The 13713-nt window shown below is 42.1% G+C and overlaps 1 long non-coding RNA gene across 1 annotated transcript; it reads left to right on the top strand.

The window, feature by feature from the left end:
- The first annotated feature begins 2141 nt into the window (after positions 1–2141).
- Positions 2142–8417, top strand: LOC308293407. Its single transcript, XR_013962461.1, has 5 exons — positions 2142–2233; positions 2322–2421; positions 2596–2730; positions 5293–5361; positions 8264–8417. It is a non-coding gene; the product is annotated as an uncharacterized lncRNA (long non-coding RNA).
- Positions 8418–13713: the final 5296 nt, after the last annotated feature.

The raw sequence follows: 13713 nt of genomic DNA, 5'->3' as shown, positions 1-13713 counted from the left end.
CAGTGAACTATTCAGGTGTACTCCGAGGAATTTGTAGTTATCCACAAGCTCAACCACCTCACCGTTAATGGTGCTTGGCACCGGGGGGACTCTCTTGGAGGTGCGGAAGTCCACCACCATCTCCTTAGTCTTGCTTGCGTTGAGCTTGAGATGGTTGTCCTCGCTCCACTGCACAAAGTCCCTAACCACACCATCGTGCTCAGCCGTGTTGTCACCCGAGATCTTGCTGATCACTACGGTATCATCTGAGAACTTCTGCAGATGACAGGTCTTGGAGTTGAAGCGGAAGTCCGATGTATAGAGAGTGAACAGGAAGGGTGAGAGCACAGTTCCTTGAGGGGCCCCCGTGTTGCTCACCAGGTTCAGGTTCAGGTTCAGGTTTATTAGTCACATGCATATCCATACAGGTACAGACATACAATGAAATGCTTGTGCCAGGAGCACTCTCAGCCTTAGTACACACAAAAACATCAACCCACAACAACAAGACAACAACAAGTCACCCAAGACAACCCAAAAACAACAAAAACCATACAGTGTAACAGTGTACAGTTTAAAAACTGCGTACAGTGCACATGACTACCTACGTCTCGCATTCATCTCTTCGTTAAGCAACCTGATTGCTTGAGCATAAAAACTGTTACTGAGACGGGTGGTGTGCGATGAGATGCTCTGGTAACGTTTTTTGGATGGGAGGAGATAGAACAGGGAATGGGCGGGATGACTGCTGTCCTTTAAGATGTTCTCTGTCTTTTTCTTACAGCGTGTGTTATAGATTGTGTGTAGCTGTGGTAATTCTGTGCCAATGATTTTGGCAGCTCTCTTCACAATTCTCTGTAACTGTTTACTGTCTTGAACAGTCACGTTACCAAACCACACTGTGATGCATCCTGTCAAAACACTTTCTATGGTACAGCGATAGAAATTTACAAGAGCCTTGGTGCTCAGGCCAAATCTCCTGAGGCACCTCAGAAAGTACAATCGCTGCTGCGCTTTCTTAAGGACCAGCACATCGGACCGACAGCCCTGCAGTCTCACAGACTGTGGTCTTTCTGAAAGGTAGTCTGTGATCCATGCCACAAAGCCCTTGTCCACCCCCATCAGCGTAAGCTTCTCCGCAAGCAGAGACGGTTGGATAGTGTTGAAAGCACTGGAGAAGTCAAAAAACATAATTCTGACTGTGCTGCCCAGATCTTCCAGATGGGTGAGAGACTTATGGAGCATGTAGGTGATGGCGTCATCAACCCCAATATCAGCCTGGTAGGCAAACTGAAGGGGGTCCAGGTGATCACTGACCGCCGGTCTCAGTAGGTTCAGAACCAGCCGTTCAAAGACCTTCATGACCTGTGATGTCAGGGCGACTGGTCTGTAAATATTGAGAACCGAGGGACGGGTCTTCTTAGGCACTGGGACAATGCAGGAGGACTTCCACAGCTGTGGTACCTTCCCCGTCCTCAGGGAAATGTTGAAGAGATGCGTGAGGGGGACAGCAAGCTGCTCCGCGCAAGCCTTAAGCACCTTAGAGTTGATGTTATCAGGTCCCGCTGCTTTCCTGGTGTTGACTTTTCCGAGTTGGCGCCTCACTTTGTCATTAGTAATACTGTGGTGCCATAGGTTTGTGTTTTCTTCTGTATTGTGTCTATGGAGTTAACATTACTCTAATAGACCCCCAGGTGTGGTTATAATATGTTTTGTATGTGTCTGTGGAGTTAACATTACTCTAACAGACCCCCAGGTGTGGTTATAATACACAAATATGTCTTCTCTGTGTATTTTATTTTTGTTTTCTCCCTGATAGCTAAAAGCCTCGGTCAGGTAATTAATGTTAATATCTTGTTCAATAGTGAGCGTATAGATTTGTCCTGATTGACTCTAGTGTAGTGTAACACTCTGCTAAAGCTGTTTGGTACCAATGCACTCTGTGTTTAACTGGGGCCTGCAGAGAGATGTGTGTGTGTGTGTGTGTGTGTGTGTGTGTGTGTGTGTGTGTGTGTGTGTGTGTGTGTGTGTGTGTGTGTGTGTGTGTGTGTGTGTGTGTGTGTGTGTGTGTGTGTGTGTGAGATATGGCTGCAGGTCAATGTACCACATTGTTTCATAAGGGGGCGGGGCAGTCCTAGGTATATCATAACTCTATGGTTGAGAACTGTTAGTGAATTGATTCACCTTCACCTGAAGAGACTGGACTCCATTTTGTTTTGCCACGTCAAACGGATCAAAGCATAAATATTGCAGCGTAAGTGATTTTAAACACTACACTATGTCTGGTGTTAAAGGAATAGTTAACTCACAAAATGACATTGATTGCTATGTTTTTGTCGCAGGGTTTTTGTGTCTCCATAGGGAACCACTGCTGGTCATCAAAGTATTGTCTTTGGAATGCAACAAAAACAAGACAAATGAATGAATTAAAGTCTCCATGAGGTGAGTAATCTAAATATTGTGTTGGGGTGAACTGTCCCTTTAATAATGTTAATAAAGACCCCATTCTGGAGAGTAAATGTGTGGCATTGTGACCCATTGTGAACTTGTAGATCGGCTATTTTTGGCAAAGAGATTTAGAATCATTTTTTTCCCATCTTTATTGATACTTTTCAGACAGGAAAGAGGGAGAGTGAGAGAGACGGAGAGAGACACACAGCAAAGGTTGTCGGGAACAGGACTCAAACACACGACACGCTGTCAGGCTACATTAGAGCCTACGTGACTCAGACCCTTCGTGAATCCGGCCAGGTGAGTAATGCCTGGATCCCGAGGCTAACATGGTGTCATATCTTACCAGCCAGCAGCCACACAATGTGATTGAACATTGACCTGGGGTGTGTGTGTGTGTGTGTGTGTGTGTGTGTGTGTGTGTGTGTGTGTGTGTGTGTGTGTGTGTGTGTGTGTGTGTGTGTGTGTGTGTGTGTGTGTGTGTGTGTGTGTGTGTGTGTGTGTGTGTGTGTGTGTGTGTGTGCGTGCGTGCGTGCGCTCGTGCGTGCGTGCGTGCGTGCGAGAGAGAGAGAGAGAGAGAGAGAGAGAGAGAGAGAGAGAGAGAGAGGTAATAAGTAACTGTATTAGAGACACCTTTGACCCTAGCTTTAGAGGAAGCTTTTATGACCACGGTCATTAAATACCAACCACTTCTACATACCATCTCAGAGCTGCAGACTATTTGTTTTTATATTTGGCAGCCTTGGACATTACACCCACATGCTGGTTGTTAGAGGGTTTCAATAACTTGGGATGGCCCAAAAATGAGTAAAAAATAAGTATTGTGCTGTCTCTAATTGGCAGCTGTTACTTATATAGGCCTACTTATGATAACATGGTATAACGTATGTATTGTATACCCAAAGAGTACTGAATGACATGCCTATTGTATCATGAAGACATATGCCATTATTTTGCAGTTGTGGACATTGCTCAAGTACATTTACTTATACTGAACTTATAAGTAGGCCTACAGATTCTCTTACTCTTACACAAGTACATTTCTAGGAAGGCTGAAAAGTACTGAGAACTTTTAGGTTGTCTGTTTGTTTGTTTTTTTGAATAATCTTTCCCCCTTTAATGCAATTGACAGAAGGGGGCATGGTGGTGCAGTTGGTTGCGCTGTTACCTCACAGATAACCTTGCGTCACTCGCGTATTCGTTAAATACGCAGGTCAGGTCAGTTGATCCGGTCTAGACTGGATGGCATATCCTTGTCAAAACGGACTACACTTTGGCAGGAACCAAACCGGCCAAAGTGTAAACCGTTTTTACTACAAAATGACGCAGGACGCCATCCACTCCCGACCGGATCAAAAGCCAGAAATTGGAAGGTCCTGGGTTTGAGTCCCACTGGGGGTGAAGGAAAGAAGGAAGGAAGGAAGGAAGGAAGGAAGGAAGGAAGGAAGGAAGGAAGGAAGGAATTACTTCTGTAATTAAAAAATATTTATAAAAAAACATATATTCCTGGAAACATAAAGAAAGCATACTTCCACTTTTACTAAACCTATGAAATGAGCTCAGTGCGGTGCTTCTCAAACTGGGGTCCAGGGACCCCCAGGGTTCCTCCAGTGGGTTCTAAATGGACCCTTACAGGTCCATGTGTTCCATTTATTCATTCTCCAGAACCAACCGGCTCAGTTCAGTCAGTGTGTTGGTGTTTGCATGACTTTTATTATTGACATATTATCATTGTGGTCACTGAAGTGCAGTTACCCAACTTGACCAACAGGTGGCATCTCAGTGCAGCATCATGTGGCAGAAAAAACAGAGTTATTGTAGAAGAGGCATAGTAATAGGTGGTGCCATAGGTTTGTCTTTTTTTCTTCTTTTATTTTGTATATGTCTATGGAGTTAAGATTACCCTATTAGACCCATAGAGTATATATAAAATAGAGAGCGGACGAGCCCCGCCCCCACTATCATTTCAATGCAAGTGCTCAGTGGCGTTTTGAAGCAACGGCTACGTGCTAGCATGTAGCTAATCCAGGTGCATTCTGGGGAATTTGGAACCACCGTGGTTCCAAAATGACGTCACGCTGCTCTCCTCTCCTGTCTGGAGTGGAGGGGGCGGGCCCAAAATGCGCGTTTAGGCTGCAGTTCCAACTTTGGCCACCATCGGGGCTGCTTCAAATCTAGCCCTGGGTTCTGGGGGCTTGATTAGACCCCCAGGTGTGGTCATAATGTTTTGCATGTGTCTATGGAGTTAACATTACTCTAACAGACCCCCAGGTGTGGTTATAATATGTTTTGTATGTGTCTATGGAGTTAACATTACTCTAACAGACCCCCAGGTGTGGTTATAATATGTTTTGTATGTGTCTATGGAGTTAACATTACTCTAATAGACCCCCAGGTGGTTATAATATGTTTTGTATGTGTCTATGGAGTTAACATCACTCTAACAGACCCCCAGGTGTGGTTATAATATGTTTTGTATGTGTCTATGGAGTTAACATTACTCTAATAGACCCCCAGGTGTGGTTATAATATGTTTTGTAAGTGTCTATGGAGTTAACATTACTCTAACAGACCCCCAGGTGTGGTCATAATATGTTTTGTGTCTATGGAGTTAACATTACTGTAATAGACACCCAGGTGTGGTTATAATATATTTTGTATGTGTCTATGGAGTTAACATTACTCTAATAGACCTCCAGGTGTGGTTATAATATGTTTTGTATGTGTCTATGGAGTCATCATTACTCTAACAGACCCCCAGGTGTGGATATATTGTTTTGTGTGTATCTATGGAGTTAACATTACTGTGGTTATAATATGCAAATATGTCTTCTCTGTGCTTTTTTGGTTTCTTCCTGAAAGCTGAACTTAACACCTGGACAACATAGTGGGATTACACAACAAAACAGAAGGGCTAAAACGTAACGTAAAGTAAGTGTTGTTTTAAATATCACTATCTAGCCTAATATACAACCATTTAGTTTTACACAGAACGAGAAGCAGTTTCTAAAAACAGTTTCTAGTCTACCATCGTTTCTACTACAAAATAATAATACCTCTCTCTGTGTAGTTTAATTGTCTTTAGTTTATTTGCTCTCTCTCTAGGATTATGATTCATCTTGTCACCAACATAGACAGAGCAGAACATAAGAACAGAGCATTCCAAAAATAATGATCTCTATATTGTAATGCTAAATGACACGTGGATTTGGTATAAAGATGACATTGACATTTTATGGCGGTTATGGTAAATTAATCCGCGGCAGATTTCCACTATTAACAGCGATCTTTCTTAACGGCTGAAACCTGGTTGGTTTCCATTGTGAGTTAACAGTGTGATCCGGTCTAGAGCCCGCCTACTGTATCCAGTCATTTGCACACACACATGCATACATGCAGTGTTTCCGTTCCATACCGGATCTACAACATGCAAAGAGACTTTATCCCCTCCTTTATGGTGGAACTGCGACCGAGTATTTCCCGGTGAATCTGTGCGCAAAGGTGGGGGCTTGGGAGTGTGGGGGACACGCACCACCACTACTATTGCTGATGATGATGAGGTTATATAGCTTAGCTTTTATGTATTGAAAATGAGAGGCACTCTTGCCGATTTAGTAAGAGACTCGTCTCCAATTGCAAGATATTTAAAAGTTATTTGGGGCCATGATGATGATGATATCCTTTTCTTCCCACAACTAGACTAAGGATTTTATATTGTCTGTGTTATTGTTTACAACCACTGAACCACAATTATTCACGTGTGGCAAGATTCACTCGTTTTTAGTAGGCTATATAGTGTAGGCTTAGAAGAAGCCTTTTCAGAAGTTAATTTAATGATTTCCATTTAATGATTTCCTTTATCCTCATCTAATGCACCGTATGCACGCTGTTTAAAGGCCGTGTAGGCTTTTCAGAAGTTAATTGAATGTTTTCCATTTGCGCTAATGTACGCAACTGTTTTCGCCAGGTTTTAAGGTCTTATTTTAGTTGTTTCTCATAAGCTCGCAACCCTCCTTGCCCATCGGCCCCCACCTTTGCGCACAGATTCACCGGGAAATACTCGGTCGCGGTGGAACTACTTCACCAGTTTACTGTAAACCACGTGATTTAGGAGGAGATGTGTCGTTGTCAGTAGGGTGTGGTTTACTTTGAGTATTTACTGTTTGTGAATGTAGTATATTACAAAGAAAAGTTTTAGGCTACAATCTAACTAATCCGACCATAAAAATAATTAATAAGCCTATATTAAAGAAATTAAACTGCTGAACCATTCGACATCTCAAAGCTTGATTGATTGATTGATTGATTGATTGAAGACTTTATTAGGAGTTTGCATAGGAAAAGGTACAGTTTCATGACGGTACAGTTCACTGGTACAAGGTCTACTAAAAGGAGATCCATGAAAAGACTAAGCTTATTTCCACTGGAAACCATTTAAGTATCTCATATAACATTGAATGACAGACAAATAGAACACAGTACTATGCAGTAGATATGTAAAGAAAAACAAAAAAGAAGACAGTAAGTCTAAAACAAACAGTATACAAAGAAGGGGCAGGGGAGGGTAGGGTTGGGCTAGGTTCATTTTTTACCAGTTGCGAACGGCTGCTGCCTGTAAGTGGTTTTTCAGGGCAATTTTAAAAGATGCTAGTGATCAACACTCCTTTATGGCCTTCGGTAAGGCTTTCCACATTTTGGTGGTATAGCAGAAAAAAGAGTTTGACCCTTTGTTGGTTTTGACTCTGGGTTGAAAGTGATCTGTGGTGCTGCCTCTGGTGTTGTAATTATGGACATCCTTAATGTTTATAAAGTATTTTGATAGGTACTTGGGTATCATAGTGGTGTAGTGTATCTTGTACACCAGGCCCATTGCAAGTTGCTGTACTCTGTCATCTACTCTGAGCCACCCCACTCTTAGCTGGTGAGTAGCGGTGAGGTGAGTCTGATAGGGAAGGCCAAGCAGGACCCTAATTAGTTTATTTTGGGCTGTTTGGAGTTTAGTTTTCAGGGCTTGTGGTGCGTCACAATACCATACGTGGACTCCGTAGTCAAAGAGGGACTGGATTATTGCACCAGCTATGGTCTTCAGTGTGTTGAAATTGACCATCGGGGCGATCCTCTGTAGGAAACGAGTTTGTTGGTTGATTTTATTTATTACTTTAGAAGTCATCTTTTCACTGGAAAGATTAGCTTCAAGGATGCATCCTAAGTAAGAGATTTCGTTTTTTCGTGTTATGACCTTGTCACCCACTTTGATTGTGAAGTTCTCTACTTTTTTGAGGTTATGATTTGATCCAAAGAGGATGGACTCCGTTTTTCCCAGGTGAATTGATAATTTGTTGTCATTAAGCCATGTGCAGATCTTACTTAGTTCAGAGTTAAGAGTCTTCTCAACCTGCAAGTGGTCCTTGCCCGAGACTAGGAGAGCCGAGTCATCCGCGAACAGGAACAGGTTGCAGCTGCAGTCCATAACTTTGTTTAATAGAATAAAACGTTATTTTAACCATGGTAGAGTATGTTAATTAATAGTAGGCCTATTATTAACACGATAGAACTATTCCCTCAGTGGTGCACCCATGGGTGCACCCGACCACGGCGTTCTGTTGTTGTAACAGCTGTGTCTCCCTGCTCTTCTAGTTCTACTCTGTGGTCTAGTAGGACTCCTGCTGGTTGACAAGAGCTACTGCGTGCATCTGCATCTACTGTAGTCTCAGCATTATTATATATGTTGGTGATATTGTTGTCTCATAGCGCGCGAAATGGCTGAAAGGCTACACTAAAGGATGCTGATGGTTAATAGCATGTTGTGTTTTCTGATCTATTTTATTGACAGGTTTAATAAAGAGCAACATGGAGAGCAAGAAGGAGGAAGCTGACAAACATCACATCCACAGAGCAGAGTCTCCAACACCCAGCTGTGTGTCTATGAAGAGTGACGCGTCTAAAGGAGAAGCTCCTCTCTTCAGTGATCAACCTGGACCTCCACACACACAGTATGTCAATCCTCCTGTACAATATATGGGTGCATCTCTCCATTCCGACATGTCTCCTTTCCGACAGACACTAACCCTATCTCTAACCCTAACCTTAAAGGGATATTCAAAAACACCCATTATTTTTTTCTGGTGACTCATATTACCCTCCTAATACGTGAGCTGGCCGTGTTTTTCTGATAAAAAAAATCATTTATTTTTAATAATTTTGTTTTGTATTAAATTGTTCTTATTTTCCCAAAGAATTATTAAAAATAAATGAAAAAGGTTATTGAGAACACATGGCCTGCTCACGTATTAGGAGGGTAGTATGAGTCACCAGGAAAAAAAATGTGTTTTTAATGAATCTATCATGGTTAAAATTAAGTTTGAAGTTACAATGGGTGTGTGTGGGGAGAGGCCCTGGGCCTGGGGGGACAGATAACATTTACATCGAATATCTAAATATTGAATGAAGTAAATTAAAAAAACTGTTCAGGGTGTTCATAAAAGCCTGATTAGATGATAAAGTGACCAAAAGTTTTTTTGAAAGTGGAATATCCCTTTAACCTCTATGGAAGTGTTGCCACTCCGACAATAAGGCGCTCTACAGACGGACAGCGGTTGCCGCCGGGGCTCCCGCTTGGATCTGCGAGGACCGCGCCGCGGTGATACACAAACACACTCGCTCTTTGAGTAAACGCTGCGCGGTATTTCACAAAGATGAACACAATCCATCTCTCACCGCCCGCGTACGCATGCACAAACGAGCACGCTCGCGGGGATTTTCACGGGACTGCGCTCGCTCGCCTCGCCGCCTCTAAACTTCGCTGCACGGACGAAATACCCGCCCGCCTCTCATTGAAAATGAATTACTAGCAGGCGGTGACCGCGTACCGTCTGGAATCCCCTTAAGAAGTCACTGTCGGAGTGGTGACATGTCGGAATGGAGAGCGCCCCCCACAATATACCACTGTGTGTGCAGTTTGTGAATGAAGTTGTACAATGTGGTGGTGAAGCTGCACTATACAGACTGACTGCTTGTGTACACAACCTATCTACAGTTTGTTATCTATATTTATTACCCGGCTCGTTTGAATGCTTGATTCTGATTGGTCAATCACTGAAATCAGAGGTCTGATATTCCCTGATAACAAACCGCTCCACACTATAACAGACTGCTGCTAATCATAGACTCAGAACACCTGCTGCAGTCAAGCTGCACTGCATGAATCTTGTGTTGTATCCAACATGTCAGCCATGTAAACAAACACACAGCTACATTTACAACTAAACGTTGCTCTCAAGAATGTTTAAAAAAATATTTTAAGTGAGAAATAGACAACGTAGTATCAGAAAATGGATTCTATCTAATGAGCACTTCCTTGTTTTCCAAGGTGAATGAATGAATGAATGAACTTTATTTATATAGCACAACTTCACAGCACGAGTGCACAGAGTGCTTTACAGATACACAATACTCAATAAAATAAAAATAAAAAGTAAGTAAGCTCTACAGTTGCAGAGATACAAAGATAAAAAATAAAAAATAAGCTCTACAGTTGCAGAGAAGACACCAATAAATTAAGAACACCTACAGTAACATAGAAAACAAAAGAACAGTGAAAACAGGGACGCCTATAAGTGACCAAAGGCCTGTCTGAACATGTGTGTGTTTTCAGATGCCTCTTAAAGGAGTCCTCTGAGGGGGCCGTTTTTAGTTCCAGGGGGAGGGCGTTCCAGAGTTTAGGGGCTATGGCCTCAAAGGCTCGGTCGCCCTTGGTTACAAGGTTTGTCCGAGGGACATCAAGCAGGTGTTTATCTGCGGATCTGTGTGAACGGGTGGTGGGGGTGGGACGGATAATTTCTGAGATGTACATAGGGGCTGGGCCATGAATTGCTCTGTAGGTAAATGTGAGGACTTTGAAGTGGATCCTGTAGTGTACCGGGAGCCAGTGCAGAGAGGCTAGAATGGGGGTGATGTGACATGACTTTCTTGACCTAGTGAGTAACCTGGCAGCAGCCAGGTGACCGTGTCGCACTCACATCACATTGTTGTGACATCACATTGTGATCACATTCCGTCCTTGTCCCTTGTATGCCCATATATGGAGATCCCTGATATCCATATACGGTACTTGTATGTCTATAGCTGACCTATGCATGACGTCACATTGTTGTGACATCACATTCTGTCTGTGTCCCTTGTATGGGAACCCTAACCCATATATGGAGATCCCTGATGTCATCAATATTAAGCCCATAGCTTGGAATGCCCATATATGAACATATTGTGAGTCTCGTGTGGTCTACAACATAAGACAATCTATGATGTCAGATGTCAGTCATATCCATATTTGGGGAAATATTTTGTCCACATTTTCTCCAACTTAAAAAAACAACCACAACTTGAATCACACTTGCAAATGAATTCTGTCCTGTGTGAATTCCATCCTTTTCGCCCTTAGGGGTCTTACTGGTATCTATCATGTAACAAACCATGTTATATCTATCTGGAATATATCTATGTAATAAACTATGTTACATAGGTCATGTACACAAGCAAAACCACCAAAATGACTTTTTCATTCACATGATAAATGTATAAACATTTATATGATTCCAGAAGTCACAGAGCAGAGTCTCCAACACACAGCTGTGTGTCTATGAAGAGTGACCGCTCTAAAGGAGAACCTCCTCTCTTCAGTGATCAACCTGGACCTCCACACACACAGTATGTCAATCCTCCTATACAATATATAACACTATAACATGACAAAGTGATCTGTCTGTCTGGATGGATGGATGTGTCTAATCTAAGAGCCACATTTCTTGTGCATACTGCCAATAGGCCAAGAAAGCCAATCCTTGCATTATGTTTATATTTTTCATGGTGGCGCTATACCAGCACACTTTACATTTTGGCCTATACGTCTTGAACCACTGGTCTAAAACAGAAACTGTAGCCAACCCGGCCTGGTGGAGATATGCTCTCAGTTATACTTATTCTCATGTCATTTTGGACAGTCATGGTGTCACATGTCATTTCCATGGGTTCTGTTCCCAGTCTGGTTCTGTACAAACATTATGGACACAAGACATTAACTATCAGCATCCTTTATTGTAAACATTTCCTCGCACGCACGCACGCACGCACGCACGCACGCACGCACGCACGCACGCACACACACACACACACACACACACACACACACACACACACACACACACACACACACACACACACACACACAGCAAATATAGACAAACATTAGATGAAATGTGAGCTTGTAGATAGGCTAGACTCATTATGGAAGCAAATTAGAACATTTTGATGAGGTTGCAGCTGATGTTGCATGTTGACATTGCATAACTGGAATGTGTTTATTAGCTGGGGAGGAATTGGTAAAGTTTGTGCACTTGGTGAGTAGTTAGGTATGGGCATAAGGTTTTCAAAAACCATCAAAAACAAGTTGGGCTCGCCCCCTAGTGGTCTGTTTGCAATGAATCAAATAGTAGATAGATCAGTATATGGTTGAAACCCCAAATGTTTCAATGGATTCTGTTAGTATTGGGTATGCAAAATAATCAATCACGATTGACTGATGATAATTTCATAAACATTTGTGTGATTCCAGAAGTCTTCACCACAGAGCAGAGTCTCCAACACCCAGCTGTGTGTCTATGAAGAGTGACCGGTCTATGGGTTTCCCTATGAACTTCAGTAATGAACCTGGACCTTCAAACACAAAGTAAGATCACTGATCTATGTATGTGATCTTGAAACTGGAAAGACACAAATAATTAATCTACATGGAATTATTTAAAAAAGAGTTCTGCATTGTTTTCCTATTTTTATTTGATGTTAAAACATTTTATGAGAGATTACACTGAATAGAGCCATATTTATTCTAGCAGCATCTACATGGTGAGGTCTGCATAATGTACAGTAATGTACAGTATAAATACAGTCACATGTACAGTATAAATATACAGTAGTAAAGTAGCTGCCCACCACCACCACCACCACAGAGTCTGGGGGTTTGAATTCAACAGGGAGTTTCACTTTAATTTCACAAGGTATTTCACTATTTCAAAAGTAGCCACACTGTAATCCTTTACTAGGAGTATCTGTGCAGCAAACTGTATTTCAACTCAAATGATAATTTCATAAACATTTGTGTGATTCCAGAAGATACTGGTCTTGCCTTTCAGCGAGCCCACAATAATAATAATAATTTGTATGATTCCAGAAGTGTTGACCACAGAGCAGAGTCTCCAACACCCAGCTGTGTGTCTATGAAGAGTGATCAGTCTATGGGGTTCCCTATGAACTTCAGTAATGAACCTGGACCTTCAAACACAAAGTAAGATCACTGAACTCTGTTAACTTTAAGTGGAAAAACAAAATAATTAATCCACAAGGAAATAATGAAATATATAAACTAGTTTAACTTTGGCTGTACTAATAAAAGGGGAGAAAATAACTTAAAACATGTGAACATGAACGATCACCAAAAGCAGCACAATGTGGCGCAAATCAGCTACAAGCAGTTAGGCTATGCATTAGCTGATGAAACCTGCGACAGAAACAAGTTCATTTTACTTGGAAAAACCTCTAAAATGACTGTTCAAGCCTATCCTATCTATGTTCAACAACAACCTCATGTATACTGTCCATCCTTCCTTCATTACAAGCAGTGTTGTATTGGTGATTGTTTAGCCTCGGGATAAGGCTTTTAGTGATTGTTTGATGGGATGCACGTTATGTTAATGACTTCACATGCATGTCGTTAACACCTATGCTACTTAACAGATCACAAGACTTTCAATGTTAATGAAAGCTGGTGTGATTCAGCCGATATACAACAGACAAGGCTAAGATGCATTATGATTACATGCTATGCAGTATAATTATGTAACACAAAAGCTTTAAAAGATCATCAATTCCACTCCAATCCGTGTCATGAAATCATAAATAAAACGCTGGACGCGTCACGCGTGTACCTTTGGATAAGATAAGACAAAGTTGAATATGAAGCATGACATCAACACAAGTTGCAGTGATGCGCTGTCCGCAAGAGCTACTACTGTAACGTGAAGAGTGTCCTCTAAACTGTAAGTATCACACACTTTTGTCAGCAATGAGCATTGAGCTTGACTTTTCTGGAGCTCTGGAGTGCCCCTCCCCTCCTACACTCACTGAGTGACTGTGCCACATCTATGGTGATGGGCCGGCCGTGTATATGACGGCACATCATTACATAGGCTACAGTGTGATATGATTGACAACAATCAACCATGAATGGAT

This window comes from Nannobrachium achirus (assembly GCF_963921795.1).
Source record: "Nannobrachium achirus genome assembly, chromosome: 10".
NCBI classification, from domain to species: Eukaryota; Metazoa; Chordata; class Actinopteri; order Myctophiformes; family Myctophidae; genus Nannobrachium; species Nannobrachium achirus.
The sequence above is the reverse complement of the archived record's forward strand: the minus strand, read 5'-3'. Positions and strand labels throughout refer to the sequence as shown.